This window comes from Nipponia nippon, unplaced genomic scaffold (genome assembly GCF_047370975.1).
Source record: "Nipponia nippon isolate SJK-2023a ecotype South Korea unplaced genomic scaffold, ASM4737097v1 scaffold_2, whole genome shotgun sequence".
NCBI classification, from domain to species: Eukaryota; Metazoa; Chordata; class Aves; order Pelecaniformes; family Threskiornithidae; genus Nipponia; species Nipponia nippon.
Window position 1 is genome coordinate 6,484,954 of NW_028262336.1, and position 20,136 is coordinate 6,505,089.

The 20,136-nt window shown below is 41.2% G+C and overlaps 1 protein-coding gene across 3 annotated transcripts in view; it reads left to right on the plus strand.

The window, feature by feature from the left end:
- Nucleotides 1-20,136, plus strand: part of ZBTB20 (zinc finger and BTB domain containing 20) — a 469,974-nt gene that overhangs the window by 227,251 nt on the left and 222,587 nt on the right. Inside the window, exon 5 of one of the 3 annotated variants that reach the window (XR_015705074.1) lies at nucleotides 1,366-1,424. The exons of the other annotated variants lie outside the window; for them this stretch is intronic. The gene's annotated coding sequence lies outside the window, so the exon portion shown is untranslated. Of the gene's footprint in view, nucleotides 1-1,365; nucleotides 1,425-20,136 lie in introns of those variants that run through there. 3 annotated transcript variants of the gene reach the window in all.

Sequence of the window (20,136 nt, forward strand, 5' to 3'; positions counted from 1 at the left end):
GAGAATCAGCTGTTTTTTCTTTCTACTGCAAAGATTAAACAAAGAATGTTAAACATTTCCCAATTTAGCATTTATAATAGAAAGCGGCTGTAGGGCCACAGCTCGCTGCTGCAAGGGCAGGCGTTCATATTAGGAGTCGCTTAAAAAGGCTTTTATTTTCTTTGAAGGCCTATCCGTTCCTCTCCCGGCACGGCTGCTGTGCTTTCCAGTCAGGTGGAGGCAGCTTTAAATTTGTACTTTCATTTAAGTAGGAGCTAATTTACTTTGGGTAAATGAAAGTTAATGCAGCTCAGCCATCTGCAAAGTGGAGGAGGAGGCAGTGGGTTTCTTTAACTTTTCAAATCTCTACGATTCTATTTCGCAGCAACAGGCAAGCAAAAATTACCTTTCTGAACTCCTATTAGTAATAATATGTAGTATTGATGATCTAATGTCTTAGCTTCAACTCTTCATTTCGGTTTCGAAAAGATACCTGTTGGCTGTGTTCAGTCGTCTCTATACTTGCATCCAGCTCAGGAGCTTTAAAGTAAAAAGTTGTAGTCTCGAGTGCAGCAGAACCACAGGTTTTGACCTCCTGACAGCACAGCTTTTTCCGTAGCGTTTCACTGGTGATTGCGTGGAGGACTGTGACTTTCTGTTCCTCATAGTAAAGGCAAAGAGTCTTTAAGGGTGACTGGTAAATGAAAAAAAAAGAAGGGGGGGGGGGGGTGGCATTTTGATATCCTGGTGTTATATATGCTTTTCTTGTGCTAGTTTATCAGCCTTTGTTATTTTTCAGTTTTACTTGAAGAGTCCGTAGTGGAAACAAATACATTGTTCAAGCTTTCTTATTTGAAGCTGAGGATAATTTCAGTTTTAAGCAAATATGTATTTTAGTCCCTATCAGAGTGAAATAAGTGTTAATATAGTTAGTTTTTTAACAGAGCAGCTAAAAATGCCCTTCTCCTGCCTCTCCATTGGCTAGTTTTCAGAAATTCAGTAGTTCTCTGTCATCACATGGGGACAAGATCTAAACTTCTTATATAATTAAAACATTTTCAGAAAAAAATATTTCTGGTTTCTTGTATAAATTGTAAGCACTATAAAGAAATCAGATATCCATTTGCTGCCTTCTTCAGCTTGCGTGCAAGTAGGTTTTGTCTAAACAAAATAGCCTTGCACTCAGAGCTCACAAACATTTGTGTATTACTTAGGTATCTACATGAGTAATTTTATTGGCCTCTTATAGTAGCTTAAATGTGCTTGTAAATGTTTGCCCACCTTTTTGTTTCATAAGGGAAGCTTTTTACCATTTATTTTTTTGGAATAAGTCAAAGTTTGAGTTTAAAAAATATTTCAATCTTCTTGTGATTGCATTTCTTACAGAATGTTGGAATTTTTGGACTGTGCATCTGTTTAGGCACGTGGAGAAAGACAAGACTGAGATCATGTAAGTCATGAAACTGAGGGTGAATAATCCATACTTTGTTCTCTAACCATTTTTACAATTTATACTCAGATGCAAGTAATAAACCAAAAAGGAAAAAAAAAAAACACACCAAAACTAGTTAGCTTTTATTTTTAAAGTGATTAATGAAAAGCAAAGTTCAAATGAGGCCACAAATCCTGGTGGTGCACAATGTGTTGATTTATTTTGTAAATAGACCATGGATAATTAACCATAAAACAAAACTTTTTTTTTTTGAAACTTGCATAATGACACTGGTTTCTTTTAGTTGCTGTGAGTTGCATAGAGGGATAACGACTTATTCACAACTGGTTGCAACTGGTTACAGCCAAGAGAGGAAAAATCCCAGAGCAGCTAGAGGAAAAAGACTGTTAAAACTCTGCTACACTTGCAGTTTTATAGGAAGGCATTTACTAATGGCTACAGAATGAGCAAAGCTGCCCTCGTACGATAACAGCAAAAGAGTAGATACGTACGTACTCTGATGATGCTTGCCATGTTATCCCATGCTTTGGCTTAAAACCCATAAGCAAAAGACAGCCCCTGCAGCTGGCCTTGTAGTCCATGATTTTGTATTGACTTCTACAGAGCATTAGTTTGTGCTTTGTTCCAAGCTTCCATGATGCCTGTATCTTAGTACTCTGGCACTGGGGGAAGAGTCCTCTGGACAGTCAAAATAGCCCGACTTGCTGCCAAGTCCTTTTGTGAGCCCAGAGAGTGATGGTAGTTTTTCAGATGTGTGATACGAGAAAACTGCCTGTCCCGACGTTCCCCGAATTTCTCTCTTCATATTCCACAGTCATCTGTGGAAGAGATCAGTGATGGCCAAGAAGGAGAAGGTCCAATTTGTTGTGAAAGTACATTCACTTCTAATTAAAACTACCAGCTGGGATTACAGACCTGGAGGCTGTAAATAAAGTAGAGCATGAGATGTTCAGATGACAATATGGCCACTTTTGTGGTGGTTTGTGTTAGTTGCCTGTACTCAGATTTGCTCGTCTCATGCTGGCTTATTAAAGAGAGGGTTTATGTAGGTAAGAGTCAAGATGCAAGAGGTTGGATTTACCACTCAGACACTGTCTATATGGACGCCTTAGCTTGCTCTCACGCTCCACAATGTGCCTTAAAATACTGTTGTCCATATATATATAAGGTCTGCGGTTCACACAGAGCTAAAATCTGATCACGCTGTGTTCATGTCAGAGTTGGGTGTTGGTGCAGCTGTGCTGGGTTTCACGGACGGTGACTCTAGGGTACATGCAAAAAGCCCCCCTGGTTCCTGGTGATAGCCTGGCTAGGCAGAGGTAGTGGGTAAAAATGCTTAAAACCAGCCTAGTTTTCCATGCGTTGAATTAGTTTATCGGAACAGTGTTACAAACTGATGTTGGTAAGGGTTCTCTGTCCTAAACTGATTGTACACATCTGGTTTCTTCTGCAAATCTGGAGTATTTATTTGCCAGCAATGTACTTCAGAGACTGAGGAGAGGAGAAGCAGATTGTTAACATCAGACTGTCATCTGCTATCTGCAAGAGCTTAATGTAGATAACTGGGTGTAAGGGTTGTGTGTTTTTAGTCTAGATCCCAGTTGCAAGACAGGGCCTTAGATCAACGCTTTAAACTCATAACCAGAGAACTGCTGAGTTCCCACTGTGTTACTGACACCAGTAACTACAACACATGGGCTGACACTTCCAATCTTTTTTTAGGCCAAAGAGTCAAGTTAAAATAGCACTTAGTTTGAGCAAGCGGCTTCTGTTGTGGGTGGGAGTCATGCTGGGGGCAACATTAGCATTGTACTTTCAAACGACATTGCAGTGAAGACAAGACCCCAAAAGTAAGTTAACTCTCCAAGGCTCAGTACGGTCTTTGGCTTCTCTTCAGGTCCTGTTGGAAGGCAAGCCAGCCAGGGTCTGCTGTGGTGGCACTAACTGGATGCGTCTGTCCCGTGGTGTCTCCCTTGAAACTGCTCTTTGTCAGGCTTTTGCTTCTGGGAAGCGTGGAATCTGCTACGTACTGTTTATAAGTCAGAACTTGATTGTATTGACTAACTGAATCCTTGTATCTTGTGACAATCTTTTTCTGTGCTCTGCATCGTGCCAAAGAGACAGGGGAGTGGTGTTGGCATATCTTTGTATGAATAGGTCTGTCATTAAATATTTGAAATAGAAACATCTGAAATAGATCTTGCCTGAGAAGAACAATGGGGCAACTAGAGAAAGCCAGTTTTCTCCAAATTCACTTTTGGGGGCTGGAGTTTTAAGCAAACAGAAAAAAGAACAAAGAGACCAGGTATTAGTGCAGGGGCTTAAAAACGACAAACCCTGGGAGGCATGGAGGGAGACGCAAGGAAAGTGGAGAGAGGAGAGGGGTGGGATGCTTAGCAGAGGGAGGGGGTTGGTTGGTTGGTTGTTTTAATAACTAAGAGCAGCTAAGGGAGAGGGAAGCTGTGGGTAGAGGATTGAGAGTCCCTCATTTGGAAGAAGCACCATGTTTAGGAAAGGGAAACTTTTTGCTTAATGTGGATCTAAGCCTGAGGATCATTCACTGCTAGTGCCGAGGATGCTGAGGCATGGAAGTGCATTTGGGTGTTTTCTGTTTTCTCTGACCTCTAAGTCTGTATTTTTATTTTGTGAAGAGTGAGGGAGTCAGTCATCTTCCTCGGGCGGTTAGGCTCTGAAATCTTACTGCTAGGAAGGGGTAACAGCCAGCCTCAGCTGAAGGCCCACGCAAGATGGAGGAGGGAGCTTTCAGCTCCTTTCAGGTGGTGGAAGGTGCCAGCGCCTGGGCCCGGTACGCAGAACACAACTTGAACAGCCTGCTTGGTGTGCAGCAGGAGAGCTCTGTTAGAGGTAACTGTAGTTCAGGCCTTTGAACAAGCCTTTGTATTTCTCTCATACAGTAATAACCTGTTTCTAAAGATATGCAATCCAGGCTGCTTTTATTTTAGCCACCCTATTTCTTCCCAAATACCCGTCCCCAAATCTAATACTTTAAAACCCCCAGGTGAGGTAGTCCCAACAGTTCTCCCCAAGACTTTCCTCGTCTCTGTGAAGTGTGGCATCCGATGTTGTAGTAGGTAGGTTCAAGTTCCAGTTAGAAAGTGCTTTTGTGGGGGACTAAGCAGTACAGTTGTTTGAATCCTTGGACTTCTGCTCCAAGCACTGCCTTCAGAAATTCGCTTTATAAGAAAAGAAAATTATTTGGTTCTTACTGAGATTCTGTCCATGTTACAAAAAACCCTTCACCAAATGGCATGGGAGACAACCACTTCTCATAATCATCTCAACACTGAAATAGCCAAGGGATGCCAGCCACTGGGAATGATGTGCTGTCACGGTTAAAGGCCTAGCTGTACTTCAGCTCTCCTTCTGGTCTTTCAAAGTGAATAGTTTCATATGTTGGCACTCTTGCTGCTACCTGATCTAGGTGAAACCCCTGAATTCTTCCCGTTTTAGGCCAGGATTTGTCTCACAGCTTCAGTCAAGCTTCACATGACTTCATGGTATTTTGCATTTTATTCATTTCGAAATGTATGAGCAGTGATCAAGACCTTTCTTAGTGGTTGGAACAAATGGTTAAAGAACAAAGAATTCTTAGATGTTAAACATCTTATTAATCTCAACTGCTCTTAGATTTCTCTATTGGTTAAGTTTAAGGTTACAGTGACAGAGCAGAAACAACTAGCAGTCCCCTCACTTCTCCTCACTCCAAATTCTTCTGTAGGACTCTGTGACTTTCAGTCCGCTGCTTTATCCTGCTTAGAACCGGTTTTGATACTTCCCCAAATGGAAGTAGTAGTTAAGGGTACTTTACCCAACAAGACGTACGTTAGTTGTTACATAAATGACTGGCTGGAAAAGTCTCTCACCTTTCATACATTGGTAAGCTCCACCGGTTCTTGGACAAGAACAACATACCAGCTGGATAATTAATAATAATTAGATTGTTGCTGATATATAGATAGTATTGCAGAGGTATTACAAGCTTCTGAGGCTCACTAAAGAGTACTGAAGGTCAGGACTAGATGCCCTAAAAAAAAAAAACCTACTGGTATTCTCTTCTTGTGGAAATACTGATTCATTAAAAAAAAATAAAACCAAACTAAACCTCCACAGGACTCATATTTATTTTCATTATTCATATTTCCAGATAAAGCTTTTTGGCATTTCTGAAACAGAAATGCTTTTATTTCAAACTTTTCTTTCAAAAATATATTCTATGTTCTAATATAAAATTTAAATCAAAACTGAAAGTAACAATCAAAACAAAATTATTTTGTCAAAACAAAACATTCAATTGATTGAAATGATTTTTTATTTTTGTTTCATGGGCAACTTTGCAATGCAGTGTTTAATTCAACTGTGAAACAAAAGCAAATTTCAAAGTCTGTAGCTATCCTGTAAAGCAGGAATGCTGGGTTGTGTTTGGGCTTTTCTAGGTGGTGCTTAGGGGAGTACTTCATCAGAGTTCAACTAAATGTGTTTTTAAAAAAATCTATTAAATCTGTCATATTCCATTAAATCAATAAAAATTTTAAAATGTGTGAGGACCCTTAGACTACACTGAGGTCTTCTTGTATTGCTGTTATAATGGGACTTTCTATCTCTGTAACAGTTAATCAGAGTCTGTCTCTGCAACTATACATAGATCTCCCCTGGAAATATATTCTGTGTTTCTGCTCAGCAGATTGGGAAGCCTTTGATACCATTTCAGCTCTCCTGGCTTCCTTGTCTGTGGGCTGGTCATGGACCAAACCTTTCAAATTCTGGGTGCCTATCTTGGTGCAATTGCTTGCAAAGTCAGCAAACAGTTGAATGTAACGATAGTGTGAGTGTAAAGCCTATACAGTTAATATTAGTGTACTCACTTCCATTTGTTGCTTCTTAGATGTGATTTAAAAGGGACCTTCCCTTAGTAGAGCGCTTTCTGGTTATTGCTTTGAGTCTTTCCTTGTGCTGTATAACACCCAAAACATTCACTCTTTTCCTTCCTAATATACTGGATGTTTTTTCCTCTCTACTCTCATGTAGGATCCATATACTTAAGTAGTAAAGTTCTTCTGGCAGCAGTCTTGTCCAGGGCCACAATATGGTATATGCCTTGGAGACGTATTACTTTAGCTTATGGTTTTGGCTAAGTTTAAATTCTTCAGGATTGGCCTAAATCTGTCTCAGTGGGAACACCCTACAAAAGAAAAACATTAATTTGAGGGGGGGTGTTTTGGACAAGTAGGGCAAGGGCAAAGATTAAAAGCAAAGAACGTAGTTAAGGGTTGCTCTGTTGCTGGCAAATGTAAAGCACCCGACCTTGTCTCAACAGTGCAGTGATCCTTATTTTTTGAACAAGGACAGAGATACTAACCTGCTCCTGTGATACCGTGGTTATTCACATCTGGCTTCCTTAAGTTTGGCTAGATACAACAATGTCGTATTCCTTAAGAATATCAACACTGCAACTTTTGTAAGTTAGGGATAGAGCAGTCAATGTCCAATTACCCGTTTAGGGGAAATTGTGGCTCTGCAAACTTTGGAGTTCTCGCCCTGGTCAGAGGTAAACACAAGATGACGCAGTGATACAAACTGAAAAGCTTTTCCGTTCGTTGGGCCTCCTCACCTTTTTTTTCTGTTCTTCAAACCTGGAAAGGGGTATTTTGTGATACAGAAAAGCTGCTTTTAAAAAATATATATTTGGACAATAGTGTAGTTGGTTCAGGATTTCTCAGTTACAAGACAGGCAGGAAGATATGCTTGTCCAATAGCTGTCTCCTGTATTCATCAGAATTTTTTTACGTGACTAAGCATGTAACCTGCTGTATCAGTATAAATTGAATTTAGTCTTAAGAAGGCTGATTTAATCTGAAGAATATATTTTGCACTGGTCTTAGACATGAAGAGCTGGAATATAGATGTGTTTAGGCCTTAAAAAAAAAAATAAAAGCTCCCCCACCTCAGAGTGCTATAAATAAAAAAAATAAAATAGTTTATGTTGTGGACACGCTCACAATATCTCCTGCATGCTAGTGGAGCAGCAGACATCAAAAAGATAATAATATAAGCAGTAAAATATCCCAAGCAAACAGAAAGCATCTGTAGGTCTTGCCTAGCTGGCTAATATTATTGGGATGGTTGTTTTTAGCTTACCGTGCCATTAATGCTTTGCAAATGTATATGTGAATGCTGAGGGTTGGCCAGGAGTTGAACTGTCTTTATAATGGTTATATTCAATTGCTGTATTGTGCCTGAATGCCTATGGACATGTAAGAGGACAGGAAAGGTACTCAAGAAACTATTAGACCATGCAGGATCTGGTCTACCAGCTCTAGTCACAGGAGAATGTAACGTGGCTATAAACAGGATGTAAAGAAACATTTATAAAGGTGTTTGGAGAAATCCTGGGATGGAACTGAAGTGTTTGTTAGCTGGTGTCCCAGGATTGATAGCCTGTGTCCCTTTTGTTGTGCTGCTGCCTTTAATAAATAACACATCAAACTCAGAGATACGATTTAACTGGGAAGATTTGTATCGCTAAAAACTTGTAGCAAATGTAAAGAGAAAGCTATTCTGCCTCCCCTTCTCATTCAGTACCTTTTATTTCCATCGCTACGTGCAATAGTCGAATGCTGACACATCTCTCTCAGCCTTCCCTTCTCCCCAGTACTCACTTGCCTGTCTGTCTTCAGAAAGTCAATGCCATTTCTGCAGGGAATAGGAGTAAAGATTCAGGGCTGTAGGCAAGAGATATGACTATGGTTTTCGAATGAACTGTATTTCACTGTGTATAGCATTTCTTGTAGAAAAAAGATGAAGTTTCCTTGGAATGTGTATCAAGCCTGATCTAAATTCTCTCCTTGGCTTTAGCAGGCTGGGGATCAAGTCCGTACTGGAAATTCTCCACTCAAACTGCTGGATGCAGTCAGAACCCGTGACTGTCGTTCAAGCTATTGCAGCCTGGGCTGCCCTCAGCCCAGAATCAACACTGGCAGTACGGCTGCTCTGACTGCAAATACAGAAATCAGAAAACTTCTGATGTTACCTTGGTATTAAGTGTCACTTGAAGAAATCCCCTCTTGGAGTATGAGTTTTGGGAACCCTGAGATTTTCTGATCGGCTTTTTTATCTTTCCTTACCGTCTCTAGATGTAAATGGTCCATTTTACTGGAAAATTGAGATTGTAAGCATTCATCCAAAGGGGTTCCTAATAGGACAATATTGGCAACACAGGTAATAGAGCCCTACTAAGAAGGCAGGCCCCCTTTCAAGAGTCAAAGGTCTTCAGGTCAAGAAGTCAAAGAGACTTTCCCAAAAGTTATTTTTGCATCAGTACGTCATGGCTTGTAGTGCTTCCAAAAGTATTGTCTTTCACGGGTCCCAACAGTCTGATGGCACTAGAGATCCTACTGCATATAGCGTTGCTTCCAGTGGTAAATGCCTGGGCAAGAGGGATGAGTTTATCCCACCATGGCTCCCACAAACCCATCAGCAGTACAGCAGACATAGAATTGGCTCATCTTTTCTCTGCTGTACATTCGGGTTAATTTTGGATCCCCTTTGCAGATTCAACTGTTTAATAGTGATGCACTGTGAGCTTCAGAAATTTCTGATTTCTGTCTCAGGGATGACAAATTTCACAGTATATTCTTTAATTCCTACTTCTATAGCGGTTTGTAAAGCATCTTCACTTACAGTTTTCTAATATTCAGTGAGAAATCAATTTGGGAATAGGGTCCTTCAGTAAGGAGCCTGTTGCGAAGTCCTTTGATCTTGTTCTTCTACAAGAACTTAGGATTTTTATCATTGAAAGTTCTGATATAAATATGAGATTGCTGTACTTATGGGAAAATCTTGATACAGTCTTGCTGTTATGTGGGGTGTTTAAGAGATCCTGAATATCTTTAAAGATGAAACAATGGGAAGCTGCTTACCTCATGATATAATAAGGCAAAATAAGGTCATGTAAAAAGTCATGGCTGCAACTCCAGCAGCAGAGCTGAATGCATTATTTGCAATAAATATTTTAGTTGCCAAATATAGTTTTTCTTGTCTCATCAAATATCCACAAGTTTTGATCAGTCTCTTTGATTCAGGAATCGTTGGAATTTATTTGATGACTGCTTTCAAAACTTCTATTCTATGGCCTCTCTGTAAATGAAGGTGAAAGAAGTATGGCTGTGGTTTTAATTGTATTTGCAAAAGCCTATTCTGTAATTTTCCTCTCTGGCATCCATCTTGTAAGTTTGCATTACATGATGCCAGGCATTTAGGAGTCTATAGTTTTGATGAAAGACGGTAACAAGTTTAGCGTTCGTACAACAGGAGTTAATGTTCGTGCAAGAGTTAATGTTTAGCAGAGAGGAGGCTTCACACAGGTTCATGAATCCTCACACACCCTTCGCATTACATTTATTTCATTAACCGTATGAGTGAAATGGTAAAAGACGAGGAACAAAAAAAGGATAAAGGAGATCCTGATGCTGCATGGGTGAAGTGGGGAACGGGGTGTGATTATGTCACAAGCGCACCGATTCACCGATACCCGGCGTGAAGCCGGATGCTTCTCTTCACTGCACCCAAGGGCAGAAACACGTCAGAAGTTGTTGCTGGTAGTGCTGCATTCATAAAGGCAGCATGGCATTCACTTTCCAGCCACCAGAGAGTGGAGGAAAGACAGAGAGCTGTGGACATCTGTTATTGTCTTTGCTTACCTACCCCTGGTCCTGCAGGTTTTGAAGTAGGATTTGAAAAGTGCATATGACAGTCATTGTTTTTGACCAGGCTTTAAAGCGTCCTACTGACTTGAAAAAGCCAAAATTTGGACCTCTGTAATTTAACCAACAATATACACAGGGCACTCGCAGTGAAAGGGCTGGGAACAAAACTTAGTTCCTGGTTTCCTGCCTATTATTTAGGACATATCTGATTTCAAATCTGTTTTCTGCATACCCTTGCGTGCATATTCCTTGGCACATGTGCTTCTTGCCATTATGGGGCAGATCCCATAGATTTTCTGCGTCATTAGTGGAGAGAGCCAGTCATTAAAAAAAAAAAAAAAGCTTATTTGCCTGAGCCGTTAAGATTTTTTTCTCACAGTTCTGCCTGTGGCGCCTGTCACTAGCAGTCAAATAAGGACAATTTTACCATTCTCTCCTGCTGCTCTAATTTTTTTTTTTCAGTGCCAGTACATGTATTTGTTATTCTTTATAACTCCCTTTGAAGTTGGGAATCCAAGGGGAATCTAAAACCGACCAGATGTTTCTGCTGCTGGAGACACAGAAGACAGCAAGGATTAAGTTTAACTGAAACTTAGTTCTCTACAAAACCCATTACAGTGAGAATTCTTCCTCAGATAGTCTTATTTATTATTTATATTTGCACTTGCCATCCTGGGTAGGTGATACCTCAAGTTATCTTTCCTGGGAGGAAAATGGATGATTTATCCAAGTAAATAGTGTATCAGCAGCTGCCTGCGTTGATTTCCCTTATGGGGTTTCAGTTCCATTACACTGCATATTTCCCACCCACACTCTTTATACAGCATTTCATGTTGAGGAAAATCATTCCCATCTCTGGAACTTCAGAGGACAGATATGTGGAACCATCCAGAGGGAGGGCAGTGCAACTTGTGCTTGCGTGGGGAGGGCTGACGTACTTGAGAAGGTACTGGCCAGAAAGCAGTACGACGTTTTAACTCCTTCTCCTGTCACGGTTGGAGGATGAGAGAAAGGAGCAGAAGCCAGCATGGGAGACTGGCTACGGGAAGGAAGGGACGTGCTAACCTCCTAGAAGTGGGGGGAGAAGTCGTCTCTCAGGTGGGAAAGGACAGGAAGAAATGCTATTGTTGACTTCTGGGTTCAAGTTAGGTGCTTTTGAAGATGCAAGACAAGAAAAAAGAAAGCAAGTTTTAAAATAGTCTATGATATGAAATACATTAGGTAGTCCCGTGTGGTGTCTGTGTCCAAATTCTGTGATGGGAGATCCTACTGGCCTGCTTCTGCAGGCATGGCCACAAGAGAAAATAGCGCAGGGTCGGACCTCACGGAGGTCTGAATGGGAAGGCAGCGAACAGAACAAGGCCTTGGGCTATACCTTAGGCATGGCTTAAGCTAAAGTTTGGATCCGCTTCCAGGTTTTAAACGCCCCAGATTTCTGGAGTACTTGTTGCCAAGTTATCTCATCTAAGTTTATGGGACTATCTGTCCCTGTGCCTGTCTGTCACACCCATACATAGCTGTCGAGCATGCCCATCGCTTTCAGCCAAGTCGGAAAGAACTGAAAAGAAAATTCGTTTTCTACAAATTGGGTATCTAAGGAGAGGAGAAAAACTCAAATTAGTGCCCCTGCTGAGGGAAAGACAAGCAGAACTTATCAACTAAGCATGTTTGGCGGAGGACAGCTGGCTGGCCAGCACAGGCTTTGCTCCAGAAGAGCCACAGCACATGCTGTCTTTTGCTCACCGAGAATTTTATTTGTGTTGTGGGAGAGGAGACCTGCAATAATTGTACTCGTATTGTGTAGCGCTCGCAGGCTCTGATCGCAAATCTGTAGGAAGACAGACTTTTATCGGTATTTGTTTCATGTCTGAGCTGTTTTGTTTTCTTTCAAGTCCAGCCCCCTTTCTCGTTGGTAAGTCAAGGTACGTCTCTGGCTGATAGTGCTTTCCTTTTCCTCTCTGCTGAGGGGTTTCAGCAGCTTTTCCCTGATTTTTCTCCGTATGGATTCACTTTATTTTTTCACACCAAATCTCCCTGCTTCTCAACTCTCGATGTCACAGCCACCGTAATTGAGAAACAGTATCGGGCTCTGCCTAAGTTACTCTTTAATTGGCCAGATGGATTGCTAACGCCTTCACTGAGGCACTGTCCTCCATCATTAGCTGTTGAAGTTGCCTCCTAATATTGCAAGGCCCTGCACACCACCCTAATTTGTTTTTAAACGGGAAAATCAAAACCTTGGTAATTACGTGGAGCCTTCTAATAAACATCAGGTAAAACTGCAGGCACTGTAATGAGCCCTTTGCAGAACAGGAAAAGGGAGTGGCGAAAATAATTTGCTAGAGCCTACACTTAAAGCTGCTTTTCTGATTTTAAAATATAAAAAGAAATCAGGTCCTGGGAACACTGGGTGATTCTGCATGTTCTGTGAGGTTTTGAGGAAAGAGAAAAAGAAAAGAAAGTAATCACATGTGTTTCATTTTATATTTTTAGGACCTGAATTTCCCAGCTTCATATTAAAGGGAAACAGGTTAAAATCAGAGAGTTTTGGACCTATGTATTTTCTCCTCTTTTTTTATTTTTTTTGTCAAGGCATCGAGGCAGATGGTATGAAAAGCATTTATATTGGTCTCTCTGCTGACAGAGCTTAACCTAATAATCCAGGACTTGGAACTGGGTGCTTCGATAAAAACACTTTCTGAGAGATTTTTCCATTCAAAACACCAGGATAAGTTTTTTAATTGACAACATCAGAAATTAGTATCCTGCCAGGAGTACATTTCTTTGCACCTTATTACTCAGAACAAAAGATTAATATATACTCATTCTGAGCATGAGAGTTTTCAATAATTTTTTCCTAAATTAAGCCAAAGACGAAGTGAAATGGTTTACCACAGGATTGTGAGAGTGAAAACAGGGGGAAAGTCCCAGTTCCATGTCAGTTATTACTTTGTCCTAGTTTAAGCACTTGACTCTCTTCTGGTGATTGCTCCATTTTCTTGTTTTTTTTTTATAGTGTGCTAGATACTTTGAAATTTGCAGACTTAGCTCAGTCTTTGAAATGAAGAAATCTCAGCTCTGAAAATGCCAAATTAAACTGTGATTCTGAGTTCCCCTTAATTGTGAGCAACTTCGCGTACAGAAAAAGCAGCGCTCCGGGGTGGTTCCCCTTCCTTCAGCTTCAGTCTGAACTTCATCTCATAACTCAATTGTAATGGGACAAACTGAAGGGCCAAAGCCAACATATCAGAAGATAACATGGTTCACATCTAAAATTTGGAGCTCGAGTCTGTATGGACTCCACCTGCATTCGTAAATTTTTGTATGTGTGTGTTCTTGAGACGTTGCATTTGAAATATATACAGGAAACGAGGCCTAGCTGAGAAGATTATAACTTGTAAACATTTTCCTGTGTATGTTTTGATAGAACGGTATGGGGGCGGCGGGCAGGGCTGTGGATTTAAAAAATATTTTTATGCTTTCGTAACCCAATCCATAGTCCATTTTAGACTTAGTTCTGATTACACGAAGATGTTCAGATGTACCGTGGAAGTTAGCAAATAATGAAGCAGGTTCCTTAGCACTGTGACACCAAAGCAGCCCGACCAAGCGGGACAGGGTACACCCTACTTTCTTGGGTCAGTTTGTGATTTTTTTTTTTTTTTCCCAGCTGCTCTACAGCGGCTTTAAAGGTTACTTCTTATGTCATTTACAGCTGTCGTCTTCAGTATAGGAGCACTGCAGGGAAGAGCATGCAGTGGAAAGGGCTGGTTCTTCAAACAGCAGGTGCAAGGGCATGGCTTACCTATAGTCTGTAACATACTGTCTTCTACAGTCAAACAGGAATCTCTCTTTTATCTTTTGCAGTCTTGGGTATTAGAGTATATAGGCAATGAGTCCAAACCAACAGGGAGCCAGAGGGTAGATTGCACATCTGACTGTGAGAGTCATCCTCAGGCCAAGTACTCCATCAGGCCAGTTGGAAAAGCATCTTGTTTCTCGGAGGTAGGGCTGGATTTATGTTCTGCCCAGCAGGCTCATTTAGAGAGGGAGGATTAGATAGCCCATAATATAGCTGTTGATACTCTTGAGCACCGAGGGGTTACTAGTCCTTTCTGCTGTGCTCAGGGTAGCGAGTGTGTGAATAGGGTAAGGACTTGGATGCAACCGCAGTACCCCCAAACCGGCTCAGGCTGAGTTATTCCAACGAAGTAGCGTAGACCTCTGTGGAGCACATTCTCTGCTGATTCACATGCATTTATGTTCTGTTGGTCTTGGAAAACATTATGCCTCCTGTGATCGCTCTCTCAAACAACACTCCTACTTCCCTCATGATTTAACAGCTGCCTTGCAGTTGTGGTTCTTAGATCTACCTTTCTTAGATCTCCAGTTTGCCCCATGGCCTCTTTCATCTTCCTTTCCCAGGGCCCAGGACAGATTCTGAGCTTCCCACTAGCTTGCTGTTGCTTTGCATCTGCCCTCCGATTGCGGGTGCTGGTGTTCTGACAGTCTACCCAAATCCTTCGTTGCTCAGAGGAAATAATAACTCTCATTCAGCTGCTTTCTTAGCATTTATTGTGACATCCAAAGACAAATGCAAACTCATCTCTAGAATCATTATTCTCTTTGAAGAACCACGGATTGTCAGGGGAGACATTTTTTTGTGTGGATTCACTTAGAAGTCCTGTCCCCCAGTGTGGTTCTCCAGCTGCCCCTGTCATATCCTCTGTTGTTGTTTATCCAACTTTTAATAATTTCCTTTTCATGCTAGAAAGGGCCACCTAATTTTCTCTCTGTGTGTGCATGTATTTGTATCTACTTCATGTTTTTTCATTTCTTTCAATTCATAACATACAAAATATATAGGAGAAGGCATCCATTGCACTAAACACATGTATTATTTATGCATGTTTTATATGTATTTTGGACTAAATTTCATTAAATGCCTAGGGACTTTGTGCGCCTCCATTTTAAGTGCTCTATTACAGTTTTTAAGGTATCTTTTAATCACCTCACATCATGACTAATTTTTGGAAGAGACGTACTGATACGTGAATAGCTAGGCTATACCAGCTTCTGTGTAGAAACAAATGGAGGGGAGACTTTTTGGGACTACTGAAAGAGATAGCGACTATGGATATTGTTCTGCTTAATCAAAAAGAAAAAATATCACATAATATATTACCAACAGCATTGCTTCCCACACCTGGGCATCAGCTATTGATTTAAGTTTTCTGGATCACCAAGGTTACTTTGAGGTACCAGTGTAATACTTGAGTGGCTTTGGTTAAATTATTTTGATTTTGACTCATGTCCATTTCAGATGGGAGATCAGGCCTGGCGTGGAACCAGCCCAAGGTGGCGTGAAACTGCGTAGCTTAATTTGCTCTATTAACATAAGCTTTCACCTCAAAGTGTTAAGATGAGATCAGCACACGGCTTGCCATTACAGCAGCGTGCACAAATATGCGGGTGGAAAATTGCTCAGAGAAACTGTCATTCAAGTTCTCTGGGTAAAGTAGGAATGTTGTTTATTCTCCTCTGAATAACGATGGCACCTTTACCTGTAGCAAAAGAAACGGAAGGAAGCAGCGGAGAGAATGTCTTCCAGTCATGACTTTGGGTTTGACAGTCTCCAGTGAAATGAATGTTTAAGCATTGGCCAGCATTCTAAAAAAAAGGCGATGACTTGCAAGTAATCAGATACAACATCACTGGTTGGGGCAAGAGACGGGGAGAAGGGGAGGAAAATCAGTGGAGAACGTTAGAAAGTGCAGCCCTTGTCCTGCTGGAGTGAACGGGATTTTTGTTGGCATCTTTTTTTCAGTTCTGTGTCCCTAAAAAAAGACCGTGTGGCATGCATTTGAGAGAAAAATTGGATGGTGAAGTTGTCAGGGTGCTAACCTGAAACACAAAAGCCCTGGGCTGTTTTCCATGCTTTGCCACCACTCTCCCAGAGGACCCCGGGGAAGCAGCGTGCTCTGCCTCCCGGGGGCAGGGGGACGGAGGCACTGGAGGTCAAGAGGAGCCTAGGCACGACGGTAACGGTAGCCTTCCAAGGAGGTTAGGTAGATACCAAGGTTTGATAGGATGAATGACGTTAATTGAACTGAAGGTAGAAAGTGTGGATCTGTGATGAAAATGGTTCCTCATACTGGGATCTGTTGTGCGTGTGCCCGATATGCGCCTGGCTGTGAGCTGCCGCACACCTTCTCTTTCTGTGTTTCATTTAAAATTTACACCAAAGTTTTTGTAGTGTAATAGTGATTTTTCTTTCCTGCGTTAAAACAAGTGTAATCCATATATTGTATTTATAAAATAAGGATTTTACAGGCATGAAGGTCATCCATCCGTGTTACATAAACACAGGTACCTTCTGGTTTCCTTTTCTTTCTCTTCCCACGTTTATGCCACACAAAGGACTTATTAAAGCGGGTACAGTTATGGAGATTTTAGCTTTAATCTGCACAAGATTTTTAAACCTTTTCTCACATCATAACATATTTTACTGCTGCTTTAAAGGCAAAGAGGAATTCTGTGGCTGGGAGCAGAGAAATATGAAGGTAGAGTAGCCTTCCTCTGAGAGGAATATGATAATATTCACTGACAGAGGAACAATTATCCCAAGCTGTGTCTTTCAGACAATGCTGTCAGATTTTCCACTTCCATGAGCACAGCTGGGCATGTGGTGCCAGGGTGAGAAATTCCACAGTGGCTAGAGGCTGAGCACGTTGGGTGCCGGCCTGGCCGGCAGTGCTGGAAGTCAGGAGATGAAACTGGAAAGAAAAGAAAGATGACTCTCTACAGCTTTGAGACTGTAAGAAAAACCAATTTTGGAGCGTAAGGAAAGAGTCTTTGAAAGATGCCCCTTCCCAGACTGCAGCTCTTCAGAGACTGAGTTTGATCGTGGGGTTCAGGTCCTTAACATAGCTGTACTGCCTCACAAGACATTTGCTCCTCTACCTCTAGCTAAGGATTTGGTCTTGTGCAAATTTGCAGCTTACTTGCATAGCTGTTGAAAGCTTGGGGGGTTATTTATTTATTTTTCTGTACCACTGCTACTTTACCTAGGGTTTTTTGTGGTTTAGTTTTGGTGTTGTGGTGTTGGGTTGGTTGGTTGGTTTTTTGTTTTTTTGGGTTTTTTTTCGGGGGGGTAGTTGATGGGGTTTTATGGTAATCAAAATACTTGCCCAATGTTAGCTAACTAAATCTGGGAGCTCTGAAGGGTAAGGAAGTGATGCAGGTCATAATCTGGTGGGCACTGAAGTCTGAGGTTTGTTTGGATGCAAAGTTTCAGTCCCACCTGGTTTCGCTGGGGTCAGCCAAGGATATTGACTCTCTGACTTACATGTATGACAGTGTTTGTATTAGCTAGACTTCAAGCCAATAAAGTTGGTTGCATCCAGAGAGGCAAAGAAGGTGAAGAGGTTCTGAACAAGCAAGAGGGAAGACACCGAATTCCTCATTTGTTAGTGCTCCAAGTACTAGAGACTGCTTCTCTTGTATACGTCAGGATTTATGTGTTGTTTGAAATATAAAATGGTATATTGTATGTTACACCTTCTGGTTTTGAGCACTATGTGCTGTTCTTCATAACTTTTTGCATTTCTAGATGTTTCTAGAATGGTTTACTGAATATTTGAGTTTGATAACCTTTGCGACTCCGTCTAAAAGATTGCCGCCTTCAATTATCATATAGATTGCTTGTTACATCAGATTACTTTGACTTTTACCTACTGCTTTGTCTTAGTGCTTGGAAGGAATGGTGTCTTTTCTCAGTCTTTGTACGAGTTGTTTCATAGAGCTGTTCCCTGGCCTACCTTTTTAATGTTTTCTAATTTCTCCGTTGAAAACTTGGGAATTCTGGATAATTCCCTAGTCAGTCAGACAGCTCAAATAATGGACCCCAAAATGGAGGCTGTTAATTATTTTTCAGTGCAATGGCAATGTAATGTGTGACAACGGAGCATTTTGGTAACAAGTGCAATCATTTTGGACATACTGAAGACTAGAGTGATTAGCACTTAAATAACACCACGCTTCCGAGGGTATCGAAACACTTCATAGCATTTAATGAAGGAGGCCTTCCTTACGTACCCAAAGGATGTACTTCACTGCTGCTAGCTCTCTTCGCAGGGAAGAGAGGAAACTGGTTCAGGGAGAGGTGAGGGATGAGGCAAAGTTATAATTAGCGGCTATGTTGTCTGATGACAATCTTAGTCAGACATGGACCAAAAGACTCTGCATTTTAGTCCTTTGCATGAACCCTAGAGGGGCCCATGGGAGAAAATGAACACCTTCTAAAACCATGGGTAGATAGCTGGTTGTGGAGGGAGAGGTTGGAGGAATGCAAGAGTGAGGGAGAAAATAAATGAGACTGTGCATGTTGGGGGGACACACACATGGACTAGTGCATGTGTGAGCCCAGAAAATAATGGGAAAAGGTGAGAAAGATGTGGAATATAATCATACTTGCTTTCAGCTTCTGGAACATAGAAACTCATTTCATTTCCCATGTAATCAGCACTACGAAACTGAATATTTTGTTGTCAATGCTCAGCTCTGGAAAACCAAGTTCTCTACTTGTGTTTTGCAACATCTTTGAACTGGACACGCATAACAAATATCACCATGTGGTGACCTAACAGGATTATTTTAGGATAATGGTCAACTGGAATTTTTTAGCCTTGATGTGTAAAGGGAGGAGGCTATTGGCTCATGGTTGCTCTGGCTGATCTTTTTAGCAATATAGAAGTACTGTACTGTGAGCATCTTCCTTGTGTGCTCGGCCTATCCATGAGATAAGGACAACAGAGTCCAGAGTCTGTCTTAAATCCCTTTGTTAATAGGTACAGCTGGTTTGCTTTTATTTTTTCCTCAGTAATTACAGTAAAAATGTACTCTTAAGTTATATCAGGTCTTAGTGTGTTGGGTTTTTTTTTACTTTGGCTTCAGCAGTAATTTTAAATCAGTGAACTATAGGGATTTGTTTTTAACTTTTAAGAGAAAACACCCTAGGCACAGAAATACAGGACTAAATTTGCTTTCTGGGCATTAACGTAGCCTTAAAGTGGGAAAAGTGGGCATGGAGAGCGATAGCTGTGCATGACTCTCAGGATTGATTTTGCTGAATTAGACAAGTTACCTTTTAAATTCGGTATTCTGGTCTTAGGAATGGCCAGTGAGGAAGGCAGATATCTTCAGCTATACATGCGTGTGACATTTAAAAATTGTATTACTTGAAAAATACCATCACTGTTACGATTTATTCACTGCTGAAGCATAGATACAGCTGAAAAAGGTCTGTGCTGATTAATGAGACAATTATACACATTAATACCAGAGTAATCAGAACTTATACTTTTAAGACACCAACCAAAAGACACACATATGTTTTTGAAAAGCATTATCCTATCTGTAGTCGTCACTGGCTAGTTTGGCTGAGATGTACATAATGATAGTTGAACTTCAAAGTAATAGAGCACCATCCTGCGCATGCAAGACATGTTCTCGCGCATGACAAATTAAGAAAATGAAACACTGATAATTTGAAAGACTTAACCGAGGCCATGAAGCAGCTTTCTGTCTGGTCGGCAGCTGACACAGGAATGCCGCCATTCAGACCCAGGCCATGGGTTCTCAGCTGTTACAGCCTGGATCCTGGATAGGCGCAACACAAAAAGCCTGTAACCAAAAAATTTTATCCTGGCTTAGGGATCCGTGTTTTGTAGCATCCTGGATACACTTCCCTGCTCTTTATGAAAATTATGGCTCTTGTACGGGTGTATTTGACACTGACATAAGATGATGTTAAGGTGAAATAATGAAAATTTTATCAGAGAATCGGAGGTTACCGGAGGTTATCAGAGGTTTGGCTATGAAGAAGCAAGTGTACACGCAAGTCCCACTACTGCAGTCAGCCAGCAAAAGGGTACCTCAGAAAGCTTACACATTTATTAGGTAAAACACATTTTCAGGCAG